Source organism: Micromys minutus, assembly GCF_963924665.1.
Source record: "Micromys minutus genome assembly, chromosome: X".
In the NCBI taxonomy this organism is placed as follows: Eukaryota; Metazoa; Chordata; class Mammalia; order Rodentia; family Muridae; genus Micromys; species Micromys minutus.
The window spans coordinates 60,852,834-60,870,512 of NC_137970.1; positions in this window are offsets into that span (position 1 = coordinate 60,852,834).

Below are 17,679 nucleotides of genomic sequence, written 5' to 3' on the forward strand. Positions count from 1 at the left end.
ACTTAGTTACAGTATTTTAGTCATTCTTTAACAAATTTTAAAAATTTAGTTTGTAGTTTCCATCTGATAAAGAGCTGATACCCAAAATATTAGCAAGTTTTTGTAACAGGAAAGATCCAATAATGGAACTCCTAGCTCTTTGATGGGCTGCTGACATGTGGAATCATCTAATGTACTAATGTAGGCATGGATGGGTGACTTAGTTATAAGGATATGTAATCCTCCCATTACAGACATTTTGCAACCATTTTGTGACATTGTTACAGATATTTAAATTTGTGTTCAAGTTCTGCTTTGCTATTTAATAAAAACATTTTCAGAAAAAAAAGTTTGGTATGTATGTTTGATATTTTTAAAATTTTATTGGATATTCTGAACATTTACATTTCTAATCTTATATCCTCCCCTTTACTCCTTTTTCCTCCTCCCTCAAACATGTTTTTATGAATTGCATCTCAAATAAAATGACTGAAAACACTAGTTTTTAAACTCTGTGATTTTTTTTGGTACTTTAAAATTGTGTGATTTATTTACCTTTCTAATAAATATTTGTTGTGCACCTAGGTTTGTCTTTGTAATTATCCAGCCTTTCTAGAAAAGATGGTTTTAACAGTAACACAATCTGCAAGCCCTTGAATATAAAGTAACTCTCCTTTACAGTAGACTTCTTGCAAATATTTTTGTCTCAAGTCTTCTTATTTCAACCCAAGTCACTATTGTCCACAAATTCTGTCTCATTCCTATACTTTAGTGTCTACTCCTCTTATACATATTTCATGATGTTGGATGTCTAGAGATGTAAAAATTTAGAATAATGACAGGTCTTATTTTTCACATATTTACTTGGACATATGTTAGGTTGACAATATGATCTTTGCAATATATATTAGCCACTTCTTTTGCTCCTCTATGGTATGCATCAGTCACAGAGATAAATTTTCATTATATTTCTTTATAGAACAACCAGTCCCCATTTTGACATCATCACAGCAATGTCTCTAGGTACTCTTAGAGTTGTATAGCATATGCTAGGATATGGTACTATACTAAAATCTTGGTTTAACTTCTGGCTCTATTCTTTTTAAATGCTCAAGTGTTAAGAACTATCTTGTATATAATTGTCTTCTAACGTGATTTACAATCACTATTTATAAACTGCTTTATAAATTTATAAATGAAACACAAGTTGAAGGAAAAATATTCATTTACTAGGCCAATAAATATGGAAGGGGCTTTCACAACAGGTAGAATCATTACTTACACTTTGAACATAAGAAAATCAAAATGATGTAATATAAATTCAGATACTATGGTAGTATTCTGATACAACCAAGAGAGTAAGACATAATGGTTTTGAGCTGCCAAGGTCACTGGTTTCCTCTGAGACTAAAACATTCCATCCTTCAGAAATCTTCAGGAATATTAGGTAGGAAAGGAAACGACTAATAATAGATCCAAGAAGTCCCTGAATAAGCACAAACCACCCATTATATCCATTATGCCCCTATTCCTTTGAAGCTCAAACCTACATGCCTGGAAGAGGTTTATATTAGCTTAGTCACTTGAAAAAGGCACTATACAACCTGTTGTGCTGTCAATCTTCTTCAGGTTTCTAGCTCTAGTGACTTGTCACAAATACTACGTTGGACATTGGTGATAAACCTGCTTTTGAGTAATTTTTCCCCTGTAACACCTCATCTGTTCTTGGGAAAATCACCTCCATAAAACTTACTGATTCACCAAGTTGGAATTTAGTTCTCCCTCTCTCCACATCCTTCCCTCCCTACCTCCTCCCTCCCTCCCTACCTCCCTCCCTGCATACTTCCTTCTCTCTCTCTCTATCTCTCAAACTCTCTCTCTCTATTTCTTACTATTCACACACACACAAACACACACACACACACACACACACACACACGCATATATGTACCATGAGTCCTATCTGAGATTAGTAGGCATGAATATTATGAATATTATGTCTCCCTAGGAAATATGATAGCTCAGGTAGTAAGTGGTTTTTATTGCAATAGTGAAAAACATTTAAGACATGGAACACATGCTATTTTGTTGTGTTGGTTCTCACCTTTATGCTAATTTCTACCTCCTTATCTCCTCAATGAAACAGAATTTCACCTGGGTATCACCCCATCCTGGATCATCTATTCCCAACAGGTATAGTCATATTTTCTCCTACTGAGGCCTAACCAGGCAGTCCAGGAAGAAGAAAAGAGTACCAATGTCAATGAACAGAGACTGAGATAGCCCCTGTTTAACTTCCTGAATGCTTCCTGGGCTCCACATGATATTTGATTGTCAGTCTGTTTCCATACTCTACAGGAAGAAGACTCAGGAGACAATAATGCTAGGTTCCTACATGCAAGCATAGCAGAGTAGCCAAGTATCATTAATATTGTCTACTGTGGACTCTCTCCCATGAAATGTATATCTCTTTGGGATACTCATTGGAGGGCTGTTTCCTCACTGTCTGTTCCATCTATATCTCTGCACAATATGTAGGCAAGACAAACTTGATGATCTAACAAGGGCAGTAAGACAACATGAGAATATCTAAGGAATTCAATTTGGAACAAAGTAGTCACAGTATTATTGTTCACAGATGACTTGAAAGTATAAATAACAGAACCCCAAGTTCTACCAGAAAACTTCCACAGCTGATGAACTCATTCAGCAAAGTGCTTGCACAAAAAAATTAATAAAAGAAAAATCAGTAGGCCTCATTTGTGCAAATGATATGCTGAGACAGAATTTAATGTGAAAATTCTCTTATAGTACCCTAAAATCCTAAAAAAAAATTCCTCCTATGACTCTAACCCAGCAAGTCAAAGACCTATATAACAGGAACTTCTTGCCTATGAAGAAACTGGGGAAGATATCAGAAGATGCAAAGATATACCATGATCCCGACTGAGCACGATTAACATAGTAAATTAACCATCTTACCAAAAGCAATTTACAGATTCAAAATAATTTCCATTAAAATTGTAATACCATTATTTAGAGGCAATCTGACATCTTCTGGTTTCTAGAGAGCATATACATATATTTCAGGACAAACAAACATGTTAAAAATATACAAAAAAAGCTGAAAAATAAATATGTCACTCATAAATATTACTGATTAGTTGATATATACAAAACATAAAGCAAGGAAATCAATGTGTACTGATACCAGTCGGTTAAATAGAACTATAAACATTTTCTGCCTCTAAATTTCGATTACCTCTATAATGTGGAGTAGTTTGAAGGGACCACTCACATTCACACAAACACACACACACACACACACACACACACACACACACACACACACACACAATTCAGACATATAAGAAAACCTGGCATAAGCGATAACAAAATGTTAAGAGTGTAGTGCTAGTAACTAAGCAAGGGAATCAAACACAACCTGAAAATGTCACAAACAAGTAAGAGACAGCCCAACACACCAGAAAAGCAAGATTTGGACATATAAACAAACTGCATGATAAGGATGATGAAGGTCTTCCAGAGGCACATTAATTTCATGAGAACCAGTAATCAAGTTGAAGAAACACATGAGAACCATTAAACACGTAGAAGACCTTCAAGAAGCAACAGAAAAATTAGTTAAAGAGCTACAGGAAAATACAACCACACAGGTGATGGATTGAAAAACAAAAATAGAAAAATAAAATAATCACAAAAAGAAACAACCCTGAAGATAGAAAACCTGAGAAAGAGATTAGAAGTCATAGACACAAGCATTACCAACAGAATGCAAGAGATGGAAGAGAGTTTCTCAGGGGCAAAAGATACCACAGTAAACATTGGCACATCAGTCAGAGATAATGCAAAAATCTAAAAGCTTTATTCTAAAGCATCTAGTAAACCCATGACTCAATGAGAAGAGCCAATCAAAGTATAATAGTTGTAGAAGAATATAAAGACTCCCAATAAAAGTGACACTAAATATCTTGAACAAAATTTTAGAAGCTAATTCACTAACCTAAAGCAAGAGATGACCATGAACATACGAGAAGTCTACAGAACTCCAAATAGATTAGACTAGATAAATAAAATTCCCTCAGACATATAATAGTCAAAATACCAAATATTCAAAACAAAGAAAGTATAGCAAAAGTGGTATACTCAGCTTGGACTGTATAGCTTAACCTGTTCACTAAATCTGTGCTTTTACATATTTAGAACTTTGTTTATACATTCCAAATTTTTAAGGGTTGTGTCCCTGTTTAGTTTCTCAGAATTGTGTTATTATAGCATGAACTGACTATGCCATGCATCAGGAACCTATGAAGGGCTTTCTAGAAAGGTGGCAATCAGTCAGTATATTCTGGATTTTGTGAGATTTATTCTAGGCCACTGTTTTTATTTGTCAGGCACAGGCTGAGTCTCAGAGCTTTGTGATGCCTGGAAAGTCTATGAGTTTGACTTTAACCATTTCTATATCTTTAGTGTCTTACATTCTACAAATGAGGCTTTTTGCAAAAGTCTCAGAGTCCCCCAAATCCTTGTGTTTTTCTATCACTTGTGAAAAACACAAAAAAAGAAAACCACACAAACATAATTCTACTTCTAACAATAGAAATAATAGGGAACAATAATGGTTCTTTGATATCTCTTAGCATCAATGGATTCATTTCCCAAATAAAGAGACATAGACTATCAGAATGTATACACAATCTGAGTCCAACATTTTGTTGCATACAGGAAACTCATCTCAGGAACAAACACAAATTGTACCTCAGAGTAAAAGTTTAGGAATAAATTTCAAGGAAAAATGGTCCTAAGAAACAATCTGGAGTGGCTATTCTACTATCAAATAAGATAGAATTTCAACCAAAAGCTACCAACATTGTTAAGGAAGGACAATTTTGACTAATCATAGGAAAAAAAATCTATCTAGGTGAAGAACTGTGCTCCAAATGCCAGGGCACCTACATTTCTTAAAAAAAAAACTCTATTAAAACTCAAAGCATATATTATATCACATACAATAATAGTGAGAGACTTCCACATCCCACTCTCATCCATGACAAGTCAGGGAAGCAGAAACTGAACAGAAGCATATTTAAACTAACAGAAATTTGAACCATATTGATATGTCCTATAGGACATAACTTTCTAAGACATCACCTCATGGAACCTTCACCAAAATGACCCTATTGCCAAGCACAAAACAGATATCAATACGTTAAAAAAAAAAAAAAAAAAAAAAGATTGACATGATTCCATGCACCCTTTCAAATAACCATGGACTAAGGCTCGTCTTCAAAAACAAAAACAAATCAAAAACCACATACACATGAACAATGCCCTACTCAACAATACCATGTTCAAGGAAGAAATAAATAAAATCTTAAGGATTTTCAACATTTAATGAAAATGAGAGCACACCAAACTGAAACTATGGGATGCAATGAAAGCAGTACTAAGAAGAAAACTCATTGCTTGGATTTGTTCCAAAAGAAAATGCAGAAATCATACACAGCCAGCTTGACAGAAGAACTAAAATTTATAGAACAAAAAGAAGAAGATACATCTAAGAGGAATAGACAGCAGGAAACACTCAAAATCAGAGCTGAAATCAACAAAGTAGAAACAAAAAGGAACTATACAAAAAATCCTCAAAACCAGGAGCTAGGTCTTTGATAAAATCAAAAAGATTGATAAAACCTGAGCCAGACTAACTAGAAGACACAGGGACTATCTTAATTAACAAACTCAGAAAAGAAAATGAAGATATAACAACAGAACCTGAAGAAAGTAAAAAGAAATCATCAGATCCTGCAACAAAAGTGTATAGTCAACCAAACAGAAAATTTTGAGAAAATGTCTCATATTCTCCATATTACCAAAGATCAAATTTAAATCTAAATCAAGTAAATCATCACAACAGTCCCATAATCCCTATATAAAAACAAGCACTCATCAAAAGCCTCTGATCCCAAGGGGGGGAAATAGCCAATGGTTTCAGTGCCATATTTTATCAGACATTCAGAAAAGAACTGATACCAGTACTGTTGAAACTATTTCAAGAAATAGAAAAAGAAGGAACACTACACAGCTCATTCTTTGAAGCCAAAATTACTCTCATGCTTAAATCACACAGAGACCCTACAAAGAAAAAAAGAAAGTGTCACACAATATACCATCATGAACATCAGTGAAAATATTCAATCAAATTCTTGTAAACTGAATACTGGAACACAACACATGATCCTTCACCATGATCAAGTAAAGTTCATCCCAGGGATACAGGGAGATTTCAATATATGAGAATTCATCAAAGTAATCAACCAAAAACAAAATCACATAAATAAACTATATGAATATCTCTTTAGATGCTTAGAAGGCACTTGAGAAAATAAAACACCACTTCATGTTCATGGTTTGGACATATCAGGAACTTTAGGCTCATCCTTAAAGATTGTAAAAGCAATATACAGCAAATGAGCAGCCAATATTAATCTAAATAGGGAGAACGCTGAAGCAATCACACTAAAATTAGATACTCGACAAGTCTGCCCACACTACTCCTCCTCTTCTTCTGCAATGGAGTACTGGAAGTCTTAACTAGAGCAATCATACCACAAATGCAGCCAAAGGGATGTAAATTGGAAAGCAAGATGTCAAATATCACTATTTGTTGATAATATGATAGTATACTTAAGTGACTCAAAGAATTCCACCAGAAACCTTTTACAGCTGATAAGCTGTATTTTCCCCAATCCCTTTTGCTTTCAATGGCCTCTCATAGTAACAAGCCTCAACAGTTCTTCATGGCCCCTTCAAAACCAGGACCACATGGGGAATTCTTACATATTACTAAGTACAGCTGCAGTATGAGGTGCAACTCTCTATGTCTCAGGAACACAGATTCTTTCTGCTCTCCAAAAATACTTTTCAGAAGATTTTACCACAGTGATGCTGGTCTGTTCTTAATCATCACTAATTTTTTAGCTTCAGATGAACAGCATCAATTGTCCCGGTAGCCTCCTTCCTTTGATAATAAAGCCAGAGTCCAGGCATAAAGCTGCTAAGTTATGCTGTTTGCAGGAGCTGGAACCTGGCCCCTTTTTCTATTACATTATCACTACATGCCTATTTTCTAAATCCTTCACTGCTTAAGAAATTTTCCACCCAACTACCTGAAAACCAATCTTTAGGCCAAATACTCAAAGTCTGCACTGAAATAGACCACATGATCTTTGGCCAGGTCTGAACAGTTCAGATCACCCTCAACAACAAAGTCTTCCATATACCTTCAAGGATAGTTTATTAAACCGCATTTAAAGAATTCCAGTACTCTTTAAATCCAAAATACCAAAATCTACATTATTCCAAACAAATGAATGCAAAGGCCTATCAAAGCAATAACCCCTTCCTGGTGCTATCTTCTGTCTTAAGGTTTCACTGCTTTCAACAGACACCATGACCAAGGCATGTCTTCCAGAAAACATTTATTTGGGATTATTTATAGGTTCAATGATTCAGTTCATTATCAAGGCAGGAACATGGCAAGTCTAGGCATGCAAAGTGCATGAGGAGCTGAGAGTTCTACATATTCATCCAAAAGAAGACAGAAACAGACCTGGCCACTTCTGGTAAATAGGAGGAGGGTCTCAAAATCAATTTTCACAATGACACACTTCCTCTAATAAAGCCACACATTCCATAGTGCCACTGCCTGGGCCAAGTATATGTAAACCATAACAGGATGGATACCTTTTTGTTCATATCAGTATTATTTATAAAAGCCATGAGCTGGAAAGAAACCAGATGTACTTCAAAAGAGGTATGCATACAAAAATACGTGGAACATTTACTCAATGATGCACTACAGAGCTATTCAAAACACTGACTATATGAAACACTTAGTCAAATGGAAGGAACTAGAAAATATCCTCCTGAGTGAGGGAACCCCCTCACAAAAAACACACATGGTATGCACTCACTTATAAAGGGATATCAGCCCAAATGTTTTGAAGGCCCAAAATATATTTCACAGATCATATGAACCTCAGTAAGAAGGAAGACCTAAATGTGGATGCTTCAGTCATTCTTAGAAGGGGAAGCAAAATACCCTGGGGAAGAAATTACTCCCAGCTCCTTCTGTCATTAGTTGGGCTTCACATATTATCTTCTGTGCCCTGACAAAGGGCTTATTTCAATTTTCCAGCTCTGATCTTTGTAGCACTCAATGTTAACTCTAAGCTGGTCTCTTCTTAATCATCTAATTTTTTTGCTCCAGCATAAGAGCATCAGTTTTCCCCGTAGTCCCTTTATTCTTGGCACAATTTCTAGAATCATCTGGCCAGAGCATGTACTGCTGCCTGCAGGACAGAGATTATGTACCCCTTGTTTTAATACATTATCACTATCTTTTTTTGAGTTTTAATTTTTTTTATTTATTTACTTGTATCCCAAACACTGCTCATTTGTCACTTCCTTAAGGAGTCCCTCTCCCACCAACTCCCCCTTTTTTCTGATAGGGTGGGGCCCCATGGGAATCCACCCAAGCTAGCACATCTAATCTTATCTCATCAGGATTAGGCCCATTCTCTCCCATTGAGGTCAGACGAGGTAACCTTTTAAGGAAAGGGATTCCAGTTAGACAACAGCTTTAGGTAGAGTCCCTTATCCAGATGTTGGGGGATCCATGTGTAGACTAAGAATCTGCTACATATGTGCGTGGGGGTGGGGGATTGGATCAGCCTGTGCATGCTTTTTGGGGAGATCTCTCAGAAATCCAGATTAGTTGAATCTATTGGTCTTCCTGGGGATTTCCTTTTCCCTTTTGGACGTTCTTTTTGTCTACCCACTTATTTACTACCTAAGCTTGCCTTTCCAAAGTACACATACTCTCTGAACAATAATTCCAATACAATTTTGTATACTAAATTCAAGTTTACTAATTCATTTAACAGTATAAAATTATAAAACCATGGTATTATTTCAAGACTGCTTTATATGAGATAGTCCCTTAGACATTTCAAATACTTTCACATTTTTTGTATGATTCCAACCTTCAGTAGTCTCTGACATTTTATTACCTATATGTTTTAGTTAAGGTTTTATTGCTCTGAAGAGACACTATGAACAAGTCATTTCTTGTAAAGGCAAACATATAATTAGGGCTGGTTAACATTCTAGAGGTTCAGTCCATTTCCTCATGGTAGGAAGCATGGGATCATGTAGCATGACAGCCATGGTGTTGGCAGAGATGATCATTCTACTGCTTGATACAAAGGGAGCCAAGAGAGCCCTCTCATTCTGCATTGGGTGGAGCCACAGCATTGGATCATCAAAGCACACACGGATAGTGAAAAACTCCCTTGAATAAGGCCACAACTACTTCAACAAGGTCACAGCTAATATTCACAATCCCTAGTCACTCTATTCTACTCTCTATCATATAGGCATATTCAAACACATGAGCTACATCATTGATGTGATTAGGGTGTGCAGTCAAAGTAACTATTTGGCTGAGTGAGATCTGTGTTTGTTTGATTTCTGCAGGAATTGTTGGATCAAAACTCCTTGACCCTTAAATGCCTTAAAAATCATTACCACCTGTGTGATACCAATAAATAATTAATTTCCCTGTAGGGCTAGGTACAGACTCAGTTAATTCTGGAACACAACAATTTTATGTCCTCAGAAATCACTTATCAGAATATTTCATCATAGTAAAATGGTCTATTCTTATCTCCATTGATATCCTAACTTCAGCTAGTCAGAATCTGCAATCCCTTCTGTTCTTGACTCTAAAGCCACAGGTACAAGGCCAGTGCTCCCAAATTATTCTGCTTCCTGGGCCTGGTACATATCTCCCTTATTCTATTAAGTCGTTTCCTGTTTAGTATTAGCAGTCTTGGCCTTTTCTGTGTAATTTTCAACTGAGGGATCTGAATGCTCAATCACAGAATTCTGGGATTTAAGGCATGTGTCATCATTCCTCAACCAAATCATATATTTTTTTTAATTAGAACTGGGTCATTCCCAGGCTGACCTAGAACTTAGAAATCTAAGAATTTGTCTTCTGAGAGTTGGGATAAAAGGCACATTCTACCATTTTGAACCTAGTATCAAAGGTACACAGAGAAGTCAAGAAGCTATAGTGCCAGGGAAATATTCATTATCTCTCCAAAACCAGACAGCATTGATCTGATGCAACTCACAGCTAGGTCCTTATTCAAGATATCTCATGACCACATTTACAATTGTAAGGCAGGATAGTTTGGATTGTATTGCACCCCCAAAGTCTACTGGAATAATGTTTTATAGAAAGCATCAATTAGAATGGATGGGTACAAATATCTTCTTGAAATACTACTGTGGCCTTTAACATAATTGGGTGATGCTGGGAGTCATATCATAAACTTAATATCTGCTTCCCTCTGCATTGACAGTTTTGAGGCAAACGCTGACTTTGTAACCAGGTTTGTTGGGGAAATAATCCAGAACTGCTGGCTTTGTTTTTATATATAACCTTGAAACTCTCATCATATTTGGAGTAGTCTAGAGATTGGAGCTATGCTCTGTTTGATACGGGTTGCTGAGCTACCTCAACCGGTAAGCCATTATACTAAATCTCTGCCTACTTACATATATAGTAAGATTCACTGTGTAAGTGTTGGTCTTCTAGAGAAGCCTGGAAAATGCAGGAGGTATGTAAAAGAAAGAGATCATTTGCAAGTCCACTTGGTCCAACTTAGGTATTCATCCATCTGATAAATATCTTCTGAAATGAAATCATGTTACACTATGTTGACCCGTACTTTTAATGTGTTTTAGGACAGTAAAACCACATTTTTCTGAGGTCAAGGTTGTGATTTCCAACAAGTTTCCCTTTTATGTCCACTTAAAAATACCTAGAAAGCCAAAAGATCTACACAAGATGGACACACCTCTGAGATAGTGACTGGTTGAATTTTGTTAATTGATTGGTGACCAAGAACACGTAACAGGAAGACATACTTTAATCCAGGATACACCTTCCGCTGGAGGCCTATGTAAGTTCATGGAAGCAGGAAGGAGTGCCTATTTGTCAGCTTGTCCTCAGCTTGTTCACAAGTCTATACCTACACTGGTACTGAAACCAGCTGTTCCAGTTTCCAGCCTCTAGATTAGACCAGCTGTACCAATCTGTCTTGCAGTACTCAAAACTTCAAGACTTTTGGACTTTTCATCCTCAGCTTGCCATTGTGAGTTTACAGGACTGTGAACCGTAAGTACATCCAAAAATTCTTTTTTTTTCAAATACATACAGAGAAAAATTAATTTCATAATTTTATTTTTAATTGGATATTTTATTCATTTAACTTTCATCTATATGTTCTTTCCTGGTTTCCTCTACACAAACCTTCATTCCATCTACATCCAGTTGTTTCTATGAGAGTTCTACCTCACCACCCTAAGGTTCCCCTACACAAGGGCATCTAGTCTATACTGCACCAAGGACTTCCCCTTAAATCAACGATAAATAAGGCCATGTTCTGCTACATGCAGCAGGAACCTTCGGTTCTTCCTCCATATTTGCTCTTTGGTGGGTGGTTTTTTCCTTGGAGCTCTGGACAGTCAGGCTGGTTGGTATTATTGTTCTAACAATGGGGTTGCAAACTTCTTCAACTCTTTTAGGACGTTCCATAACTCCTCCACTGGGGTCCCAGTACTCAGTCTGATGGCTGGCTCTAAGCATCTGTATTGGTTTCAGAAAGGCTCTGGCCTTAGAATTAAGTAGGTCTTCTACGTTCCTTCTTCTAAGTTAGAATGAAGCTTCCGTAAATCCTTCTTCATTTCTAGACGGTCTTTGAATTTTATTGTGGTTTCATAAATTTATTTAATGATCACAAGCTTAACTTACGCTATAGGCATGAATTTATAAGTTCATAAAAAACCCATGTACAGTTTATGTGGGACTTTCCTTTAATTGTTTGGAATGGAATTTTAAGCCCCATAATTAGAGTTTTTACGGTATTTCTGTGGTATCTTAAGAGCAGAGTAGGAGCCACCCCTTGCCTTGGCCACAGAATGCTTAAGAACATATTCCTGTGAGTCCCATTATTCCCAGGGAAGGAGGAAGGGGCTTCACAAGGCTAAGTCAACAATGATTAGCACAATGCTTGAGCACTATAAGAGAAAACAATTGTGAAGCCAGGTGTCGATATAACATTTTAAAATACTGTCCCTTGTTGAGTTTATCTGCCACACCTGTGGGCAATACATTTAGTGTTGGAGTTGACCACTGGTGACAGAGGGCAATTCTTTGACCCGAGAAAGTCAGTTTCTTGTGGAGTCTAATAGTCTGACTAAGGGATGGTTTTCAAAGATATGTCACTATTTGCTCAAAATAGAGGTGGATGACTGGAACATGTAGCAAAGTGACAATGACCAGACCTTCACCCAACATGGGAATTCTTCTTTCTTATTGGTTCTTCTTTTCCTTTCTTATTACATACTCTTTGTATTAATATTTATAATGGTATGCTTTTCCTCCACCTTGCTCCCTTCCAGCCCTCTGAACCCCAGTGTTTTGGCATTTCCCTACATTGGGGAAACATGTTCTCCCTGGACCAAAGAGCTCTTCTCAAATTGATGCCAGACACTGCTATGTTCAGCTACATATGCAACTGTAACCATAGTTTTCTCAATGTGTTCTCAATGGTCAGTGTTATAGTACCTGAGTGTTGTGTAGGGTTTGTTTGGTTGATCACATTGTTTTCCCATGCAGTTGCAACCCCTTTCAGCTCCTTCAGGCTTTTCTTTAGCACCATCATTGAGGTCCCCAAGTTCACTCTGATGGTTAGATGCTAACAGGCTCAGCTGTATGCATCAAACTCTGGCAGAGACCCTGAGGAGGCATCTCTATATGTTTCTTGCTTCTAAGCACTTTGTGCATCAGGAATCGATCTAGGGATTGGGGGCTGCATATGGGGTGGTTCCCCATTTAAAGAAGTCTCTGAATGATTTTTCTTTATTCCCTGTTCCTCTATTTTACCTTGTATTTCCTATCTAAAGTGTTTTGTTCTTTCTACTAAACAGGAATGAGGTTTGACATTTTCGCCTTCCTTTTACTTTGAACATCATAAGGTCTGTCAATTGTTTCTGGGGTACCCAAAGTTTTCTGTGGCTAGTATTTGCTTCACAGTGAGTGCATTCTGTGTGTGTCTTTTGGTGACTGGGGTACTCATATTATCTCGACCCATACATTTGCCTAGGAATTTCATAAATTCATTGTTTTTAATTTATAAATGTACCATTCATCTTTTATCCATTCCTCTTTTTTTTTAACATCTGGGTTTGTTCCAGGTTCTGGATATCATAAATAAGGCTGCTAGAACATGGTGGAGCATGTGTGCTTGTCATATGTTGGAACATCTTTGGGCTATATGTCTAGGAGTAGAACAGCTGGGTTTTCAGGTAGCACTATGTTCAATTTTCTGGGAAACCACCAGACTGTTTTACACAGTGGTTGTACCAGCTTACAATCACACCAACAATCAAGAAATTTCCTTTTTTTCTCCAAATTCTTGCCAGCATCTTATGTCACCTGATTTTTGACCTTAGCCATTCTGATTAAAATGAGGTGGATTCTCAGGGTTGTTTAGATTTACATTTACCTGATAACTAGCCATATTGATTATTTCTTTTGGTGCTTCAAAGCTATTTGCAATTTCTCAGCTGAGAATTCTTTGTTAGGCTCTGTATACCATTTTTAAATAAAATATTTGATTTTCTGGAGTCTAACTTCCTGTGTTCTTTCTATATGTTGTATATTAGCCCTCCATCAGTTGCAGGAGTATCAAACATCCTTCTTCAATCTGTTGTTGGACATTTTGTCTACTTGATAATATGCTTAGCATCCAGAAAATTTCCAATATTATGAGTTCCCAATTGTTGATTCTTGATCTTAGAGTATAATCTATTTGTTTGCTGTTGAGAAAACTTTTCCCTGTGCCTACATGTTTTAAGCTCCTCTCCACTTTGTTTTCTATAAATTAGCCTTGTGTCTTCCTTATGCAGCTGAATGGCAAGAGTATTGTTCTTAAGAGATTGTTAGGATTGCTGTGAATGATTTTATTGTCTTACCATAGTATTCTGATTGTTGTTGTTGTACATGTTGTTAGTTGAAAATCATAGATAACAAAATATAAATTATTTAAAAACTGAATATGTTATGTGGTATGGTATTAATTAGGAAGTAGCCTGCAAATCTGTGTTATGACAATACAAAGAAAGAGAATCCTTGGCTTATATTATTGCAAGTATTTTTAATTTCTGCAATCAAGAGTTAGATACAAATATAATGATTATGAGACTATATTGAAGTATAAATGTCTTCTGTAAAAATAATTTGTCCTGTAAATTCCTGTAAATCTTCATGGGAGGAATGATTCCCCACTTGTCTGGGATAGGAGAGAGGCTGAATGTTGAGCTGGACACTTTGCTTGTGTTTTAATAAGTGATGCCTATGGATGATACCTTCACAAATCCAGAAAGTGTTTTCTAATTAGTGAAAAGGTGCAAGCAATTTTAATCTCCTATCTTACAGATTTTTTTATTAATTTCCAGAGTGAAACTATCCATCAAAACAACTTCACATTTGTTCCAATACTACATGTTGTGTCTCATGATGATGATGTGATTTCTCCATTTGTATTATTTCTTTTCTTGTTTTTTTTTCCTGTCTTTCATTCCATCTTCCTTTCTTAAACATTAGTTTTCACTATTTGCTTTTAAAATTTAAAATAAGATTTTTGTCTCATTTCATCAACCTTTACCACCATCAGGATCTTTCCAGGATCCATGAACTATGTGGATACAATACTAGGTGATTGGGTCCTATTGTCAGTGTGCTGAGAGTGAAACCCTCTCGTAGCATTTATCTATAATATTTGAGAAAATTGATTGGATCAAATACCAAAAGGAAACAACAGATTGTAGCATTACAAAAAATAATCACACCAGATTCTGTATCCACCATTACTAAGGTTAACCTCTTGTACTCTATAAGTCTACACTGCAAGAGGTTTCAACATCACACCAGTTTCTTTTCATTCACTCTCTTCATTCAAAACAAACCCCACATGAACTACTGCTCCTGTACAAACCGACCAGTACCACCAACAAATCCTGTTCCGCATTCTCTTCTAAAGTTGATGAATGCAAACATGTAATTGTATATTGTTTATAAAGTAAATCAGAGGCAAGCTAAGATACACAGTTCCTTAGAGTTTACTTAATGAGAGCATCTTCTAAACTCTAAGAGCCTGGGATGAGATATTTAAACATGTCTTCTAAGTATAGGGGTCTACATGTGGAAAGGTATGACTTATGAAATCATAGACTCAGAAGTTCTGAACATATCAGGCCTAGTATTATAAAAAGGGAACACAGAGTAATGAAGCTTTTATTTGCCCATCCCATCTTCATCAGAGCCCTTAAAGTTGTGAATCCCTGATCTCCAGAGCACATTTTATGCCTGCTTGTGTCTACCATTTAAGTTATGCCTGTCGGAGAGTTTGAGTATTCTCAAGAACTTTAATCTCTACCACTGAATACCTAGTTTAGCCAGATGTTGATTTTTCTCCCAACAGTGCAAAAGGTGAAGAGTTCCCAGGCGATTTGTGAAGCCTGCATAGACATGGCAGAATCCACAGATGCAATTCAGCCAGGGAGGTTTAATACCCAGCCTTTCCCTGTGGAGTCCAGCCAGCCTGTCTCAGGTCAGAACTCAGAGATTCTTGCCTGGCAACCAACACTGAAAACATCTGCATACTCTAGCACACCTGAGATAACCTGTACTCTGAACTCCACAGCACACCCAGGAAAAACAGGAGAGCCAAGTGAGACTGCCTCTGTGAACAAGATAGCTGTGTCTCTTCAGCAGGAAAAATGCCCTGAAGACCCTCAGCTTAAGGAGCTCAACAACACACCAAAGATATGCCAACCTCATGCCCAGAATAAAGCCGTCCTTGAAGCTGGGGAATCTCTCTACAATGAAAAATACTGGATGAGGACAGTAAATTTTGACAAGGTTCTTCTGATCCAAAATACAGCCTTGAATGAGAGTCAGAGGATTCTCTTTGGTAATCATCATGCTGCTCTCTCTGGAAGGCATGCAAACCAGAATTCAAATGTAGATCTCTCCCTGGACTCCTTTTCTGAACAGAGGTCTTTTAGGTATCAGCAGAGGGATTTAGTAGCTAATAGATTCAATGCAGATCTGATGATAACTTCTAATGAATATCAGGTTTTTTATGAGCCTCTGGTGAGAGATAACCATGACCACATGAAGCTCTACTACCAGAAGTCATCCTTCTGTGGTCAGAATGTCTCCAGTGGTCAGGAGAACCTGGTCAGTGGTGAGCACTTTCTCTCTGGGTATCAGTTATCCGGACACAGATGTGATCACGATTTGATGGTTAGTCACTGGGTGACAAATCTAATTGGTGGCCAGACTTTCTATGGTTTTGAGATGCCAAACACCTGTTTTAGCCCAAATTTTCACGGGTCTAAGAGGGCAACATCTAATGCAGAAGAAAATATGACTTGGCATCCACAGAAATATTCCAGTTCTAAAGTGTCATGCTACTTGCATCAGATGAGGTCCTCTGATCCAAATGTCAACCCAAGTCTGAATGGAACACCAAATGTTGAAAAAAGCCTGGATCCTCAGGTGAATTCATTTTGTAATCAAGACCACATATCTTGGGATCTAGAGACAAGTCCCAGTTCTAAAGAGTTATTCTCCTTGGATCAGATGAGATCCTCTGTGGATCAAAATATCCACACAAGTCTGAATGGAACACCTAATGCTGAAAAAAGCCATGAATCTCAAATGATTTCGCATATTGCTCAAGACCACCTATCTTGGCATCCAGAGACAAACCCCAGTTCTGAAGTCTTGTTCTCCTTGGATCGCATGAGAACCTCTGTGGATCCAAATTTCCATCCAAGTCTGAATGGAAAACCTAATGTTAAAAAAAGCATTGATCCTCAGGTGACCTCACTTAGTAAGGAAGACCACCTAGCTTGTCACCCAGAGACAAGTCCCAGTTCTGAAGAGTCATTCTCCTTGGATGAGATAATAGACTTTCCTGATTCTAATGCTTCCCTAAATCTGAATGAAACTACCAGTATTGAAGAAAGCCAAAATGCTCAGGTGACTTCACTTAGTAACCCAGCCAACCAAGCTTGTCACCCAGAGACAAGTCCCAGTTCTGAAGAGTCTTTTTTCTTGGATGAGATAATAGCCTTTCTTGATTCTGATGCTTCCTCAACTTTGAATGGATCCCCCAATATTGAAGAAAACCTTGATCCTCAGGTGACCTCACTTAGTAACCCAGCCAACCTAGATTGTCACCAAGAGACAAGTCCCAGTTCTGAAGAGTCTTTTTTCATGGATGACATAAATGCCTTTCTTGATTCTGATGCTTCCCGAAGTTTGCATGGAACACCCAAAGTTGAAGAAAACCTTGATCCTCAAGTGACTTCACTTAGTAACCAAGTCAACCTAGCTTGGCACCTGGAGACAAGACTACTTTCTGAAGAGTCTTTCTTCTCTGATGACATAATGGCCTTTCTTGATTCTGATGCTTCGCAAAGTGTGAATGGAACACCTGATGTGGAAGAAAGACTTGATCCTCAGGTGACTTC